Source organism: Pseudoliparis swirei, chromosome 4 (genome assembly GCF_029220125.1).
Source record: "Pseudoliparis swirei isolate HS2019 ecotype Mariana Trench chromosome 4, NWPU_hadal_v1, whole genome shotgun sequence".
Taxonomy (NCBI): Eukaryota; Metazoa; Chordata; class Actinopteri; order Perciformes; family Liparidae; genus Pseudoliparis; species Pseudoliparis swirei.
In genome coordinates, this window is record NC_079391.1 from 5,116,623 (window position 1) to 5,122,622 (window position 6,000).

Here is a 6,000-nt window from a genome sequence, read left to right on the forward strand (position 1 = left end):
GCAGGGGAGAAGACGCCATTAATAATCAGTCTCCAGCTCCTTGCTATCAGTGACATGTGAGAAATTTGTCAGATATTTTGACTGTTAACACAGAAATGCGATGACAGTGCAGCTTGAGGCTGCATCTATCGATGGCCTGACAGAAACTCTGACACTTTATTTGGGAAACGTTGTCACATGTCTGACTGGTTTTGCAGGACTGTGCCTCAAATAAAGAAAAGGCCAACCACTCCCAACTGGAAATATGACAGGTAGGGGTTAAATCAATGGCATTTCATCATATCAGTCTATCGCTCTCTCTCTCTCGCTCTTTATTATATCTTCTCTGATAGACAGACGCCAAATCGAGGTTGCTCTCCTTTATCTGCCGGGTTATCCCTCAAATTCAAAATCAAGGATTACTTCTAAGAAGATTAAAACTTGTAATAAAAGTCCGGCATGCAACAACAGGGAGGTGGATGTACCCCTCAGTGATATGAATTACCCTAAAAATCGGGTGGAATTTCCCGCTTTTCTTTTTGTTCTGCAGTTATATTTAGTCTATTAATATACATTAAGCCAGTGGTTTTCAAATGGGGGTACGTAAAGGCACTCCAGAGGGTACAGGAAATAATATATATATATATATTTAAAATGAGCATCCATAAAAAATCCTTTAGATATAAGTTTTAAAAAAGTGTAAGTTCATAATCAGTCACTGATATCACAATGCTGCATATTATATATATTATTTTTAACCCCAAAACAATGAGCAGAACAAAAACAAAAAAGTCCTGAAGGTTGAATTTCACAAACGCTGCGTGGTTGTTGATCACATCGCCCCTCAAATAACAACATTCCCTTGTAATGGTACACGAACGCAGCGGGGAGCATTTTAAGATGGTGACGTCAGTAAACATTATGCTAAACATGTTAGCGTGCCGACGTTAGCATTAGACTCCACGGTGTGGGCGCATGGCCGTTGACTGTTGTCTCAAAAATAGTCATAGACATATTTTTCGGCCTTTTATACCAACAATGACCAGCAGGTTATTGTAGATACATGTTATGTAGAGGGGGATGAAAACAAGAATTGTTGACATGCAACGAGGTTTGAACTCACAACCCCATGAGATGTGCACCCTCTGACCAGTAAGCTCCGCCCCTAACCAGTAAGCTCCGCCCCTGCAGACTGTGAAGCCACTTGGTGCAGGTCTCTCTCTCTCTCTCTCTCTCTCACTCTCTCTCTCTCTCTCACACTCTCACTCTCACTCTCTCACTCTCTCTCTCTCTCACTCTCACTCTTTTCCCACGTGGGAAACCGATGCAAACTAATGTTTCTCGGACAAGATGAGAATCGCAAAAAAAAAATGCTTGTCAGTAACTTTTGTGCAAATGCAAAAACCTTCATCATACATTGAGATTTTTGTCTGAAAAGCGACACATAACTCGTCCAATTGCACCCTGATACAGTTTAAATATGTCAAATAATCACGTTTTCTCACTCCCTCGTGCTCACCTCGTTCAGCCGGTGTTACGATGTTCACCATCGATAGTCTAGCATGTTAGCAAACACAAGCTAATATGCACAAAACACACATCTCAAGTCCTTACTCGACGACGTACTGATGCTGAGCAGTTTCTAGTAGCTCTGTATGTCCATACTGGAAAACTGGCAACAAAGCAGACAGCATGCAGACTAATTGTTAAAGAACTGCGTGTTTAGATAAGAAGGTCGAAGCACGTTATTTTTTTCCCGCCACAACAATTTTCCTACCTAGTCTCGCCCTACTGTGCTACGATTGGCTAATATTATATTTTACCCCGAGTGTTCGGCTCGTTTTGTACTCGTTTTTGGAGAAGTGCATGCCCTCAGGCGCTTCCGCCAGAAGGTATTTATTTGAACCCAAACAAAGATCAAAGTAAGTTCAAAGAGTAAAGAGTAAGTGTGTTGCCTAAACCTAAGGACTATTGTTCCAAAAATGCAATCCACGAAATAGATGGAGGAGCAGCCCGCAGCTGAAAAAGATGAAATGAATTGTGGGTGGAGGTGAAACAGCTTCAAAACCTGATGTAAAAACAGGAAAACAAGTATTGCATTAGTTGTGGAGAGTGTTAGTTTTTATAATGTTTTTTTAAATAAATGCTCTGAGCACCTTAAATACAATGCTTTTCACCTTTTGTGAATTTGGGTCAAGGCAAAAATCTCAGGGCCAAACACCCCGAGACCGAAGCACATATACAATACGACACCAATGGAGGTATGTGAGAGAATATGTTTGATTCTTTTCAAATTGTAACTTTAAGAAACCAGAGAACGCACTCTCATGTCTTGGTGTTCTTTTAAGAAAAAGAGAATACATCTCTGTTGCCGCTCATGTCCACATCACCATACCCTGACGTCTCATAGCCACCGATCCTCGCTGTGTTTATAGGGACAGGGACTTTTGAATTTGTTTTTTTTTTACAGGAGATGCAAATCATCTCATCTGCTTTAACGGGCTCGTTCATGTTTAATAATCTCATTATTTTGGTTCCCCTTCATAATTAAAGCTAAGAGGTTTACAAGCTGACTGTCACCGCAGCTCATCTTTAGGAAGAGTTTAAAACTGAAGGATTGAAGCAACTAATGAAAAGGTATTTTGGCAATCTGTTATATATATATGTATATTTTTTAATGTTTCGACCAAAATCTTAATTTCTTTGATTGTTTTTTTAAGGTTTGCCTTCTTGGTAAAAAAAAAAAAAAATAGACATAAATTGAAGATGTGGCCGGAAAGAAGGATGCAAAAAAATATGTTACGGTTTACCTACATTGCAGAATTACAAAATTCCAGAAAGAAATACTCACAAACAAAGAAAGACAAATAGAAAAAAACAAGATAAAGAGAGAGAGAGCCTGACGAGTGGCAACGATTAGGGAATGTACACAAACCCTCCGACGCCACGAGGAGATACTCGACTGTTTGGAGGCGTCGTTATCTTCCATAATGAACGAGAAGGATATCGGCTGTCTGGAAGCTTCTGTGCAGCCACGGGGGGGAAAGACGTGCTGAGATTATGGCATTTACATGTGGTCCGGCTCGGGGGGGAAGTGACGCCAGTGACAACGAGCACAGCTACAACGAAGACGCCAGTGTGTGTGTGTGTGTGTGTGTGTGTGTGTGTGTGTGTGTGTGTGTGTGTGTGTGCGTGCTCAACACATGGATTTTCTTTGTCTGGCTCTTATTCGTGGTGTTGAAGCAGGGAGGCTGAGGATGCTGCAGTGGGAGGGTCAGAGGTGAAGGTCCTGCACAGCTGCACAGCGGAAAGGGGCGGGAGGCGGATATAAGGGGAGGGGTGGGGGGGGGGGGGGGGCGGGGTAGGCTATGGAAAAAAAGCCTCCAGGCACTGGGGAATTAATAAATGAGTTTTAGATTATAATTTTTTTAATGAATTTATCAGCACAAAGAACTTTAGTAATCTTGACATTAAATATATAGTACAGCGTTAAAGGGGAATATCATTAAATGTAACATAATACTTTGGTGTTTTTTAGGTTTTAATGGCACATTTATCCATCTATTATTATTACTATTATTCTTATTATTATTATGATCTAATCTAGGCATCCGCCACGTTCACTCCGTCAAGGTTTGTGTTTCAAAATAAAAGTTAACCGACAGAAGGACATTTCTATCAGCTGCTCGGATAACAATGAAAGATATTAGTAATCCTTCATGGGTATTTTAGTCGTTGTAATCAAAAGAACAAACTAGATGTTCATCTGTTGAACAAGGATCATCCATATTGTTCTTTGCTCTCAACCTAGTTTTCTGAGTTTAGTCTTTATTAAACTGCTTTGGGCCATTTGCAGAAACACAATGCAGTTATTCAATAGCCTGAATTAGATTTTTGGACGTTAGAAGTTTATATGGTATATGGTTTATAGGCAGAAACAGTTCTTCAGTATTTGAGTTGCTTTCAGGAGAACCAGAGCATCTATTGGTCGGTCACAATAAAGCATCTTCACATCCTCACATGTTTCATTCTTGGGAATATACTTGTAGTGTTGTTTTAAAACAATATTATTAAAAATATTATTACGTATTATTAAAACAGCTGATAGTGTTTATGAAGCCTGTTTAACACCAGCTATAAAACAGGGACTGAAAGGTTTGTTATTACATTGAGCTGGCGCTTTTATCCAAAGTAAATAACATGTTACATTCATGCACCGTGGACACAGGGAGCAGAGTCTTGCTCAAGGACACATCGACTAGGGCGGGGATTGAACCACCAACCCCCTGGTTTAAAGATGGACCTGCTGACCTCTGACACACAGTCGCCCGTCTGAGAATCTGTTCTGTGCTGCATTCAAGATCCAAAACTGGTCTCACACTGTCAGAGTGGATGAAATATGGATTGAAGCGACCTTTTGACTTTCACACTTCTACCTGCAGTGAGTTAAAATATTCACACATTCACAGACCAATCCGCTGACGTCGGCAGAATTCCCCAAAATGAACTGTCGCCCCTCTAAACTCTTCATCATACCGACAGCACCGGTTCTGCCACCTGGACTTCACTGATGAGAGAAGAGGCTCCTCCCCATCGGAGGATGATCCAATAACAGATGAGAATATTCTCAGGGAGAATATCAACATTTAGATTGTATGTGCATTATTATGTGCATTGTTTTACTCTTAAAGGTCTTTGGGCCAAGTGTGGAAGCACAGTGTCGGCTCTAACTGCATTTACACAGTAAGATAATCCATAAACTATCTCGCTATGACCACTCACTAACCTAATGATGCTTTAACTGCCAATATGGAACCGACTTCGTTGTGCTTTCTCCATCCCTGTTGGTTTATTAGTCTGTTGACCAACATCCTAATTACTTTCCATTCACACCGCCTCGAGGAAGAGCCGTTTCATGTGCTAATCATATTGCAACATATTTGCACACACACACACACACACACACACTTCCACGAGGGCCAGCTGACTTCCCAAAATATCTCTGCGGGTTGCATCTTTTCCACGAGGTCGTACAGCTGCAATCATTGATAATAATGCGTTTGGAAAAGCATCGCAAAGCTAATTTGTTTGCAGATTATCCGGCGTATAGAAAAACACATCGTTTGATTTAATGGATTATTCCGTCCAGATTGACTAGATTGAATTATGGATCCCTGTGATGCACTAACAGGGTGTAGAGAAACGTGAACCACAACATAGGGGCATTTATATTGAAATTGAAAAAGCAGTCAATTATTTCCGCCTTTTTCTTCTTCTTCTTATTCTTCCCGGCTCCATGTGAAATAGAAATGAAAAAACACATCTGGATGAATTGGTTATGAGAGTGTCCACATGTGGAGGAGACCAACCGTTGTACAATATTGACATTTCAACACTTGGATGTGAGAGGTTAGCTGGCAGTACAGTGGATACACAAAAATTCAATTTGGTCAACCTCAAGAAAAAACAAAAATGCAGCACAGACTTCCATTACCTCAGTTACAATTATCATCGACGTGCCATGAAGCCATCAAATATCATCACTTCATGGGACTCGACGTCACGCAGCCTCACGGTGGGAAGCTGCAGAGCGCATCGCGTGGACGGAGAAGACGGGGAGAGAGCTGCAAGTGTCCAAATGTCAGGCGCACGAGTTCACAGCACACGCACACACCCCGTTTTACCAAGTGACACAACCGGAACAATCGATACGCGCACATAATGAGGCCGTCGGGGCTTTTTATTGTAGCCCGCACATGTCGGATACCTTCAGAGTGAACTCAAGCATCACTGGAGCAGCATGAGTGGGAGTCCTTCCCCGTGTTATCTCGAAGCAATTAAGGTGACTGACAAGAGAACCAGACAACTCACAACACCCCGGAGCATGTTTAGTCTTCATAATTCATACACACACACACACACATAGACACACAGACAGACACACACGTCATGCACCTCACCACCTTTACTAGGACACACACACACACACACCCACACACACCTACACACACACACACAATT

General features: G+C 41.5%; 1 protein-coding gene across 1 annotated transcript in view; it reads right to left on the reverse strand.

The window, feature by feature from the left end:
• sema4bb (sema domain, immunoglobulin domain (Ig), transmembrane domain (TM) and short cytoplasmic domain, (semaphorin) 4Bb) overlaps positions 1-5,493 on the reverse strand; it is a 54,305-nt gene extending 48,812 nt beyond the window's left edge. Inside the window, exon 1 of the mRNA XM_056413469.1 lies at positions 5,474-5,493. The gene's annotated coding sequence lies outside the window, so the exon portion shown is untranslated. The remainder of the gene's footprint in view (positions 1-5,473) is intronic.
• Between the last annotated feature and the right edge of the window lie 507 nt (positions 5,494-6,000).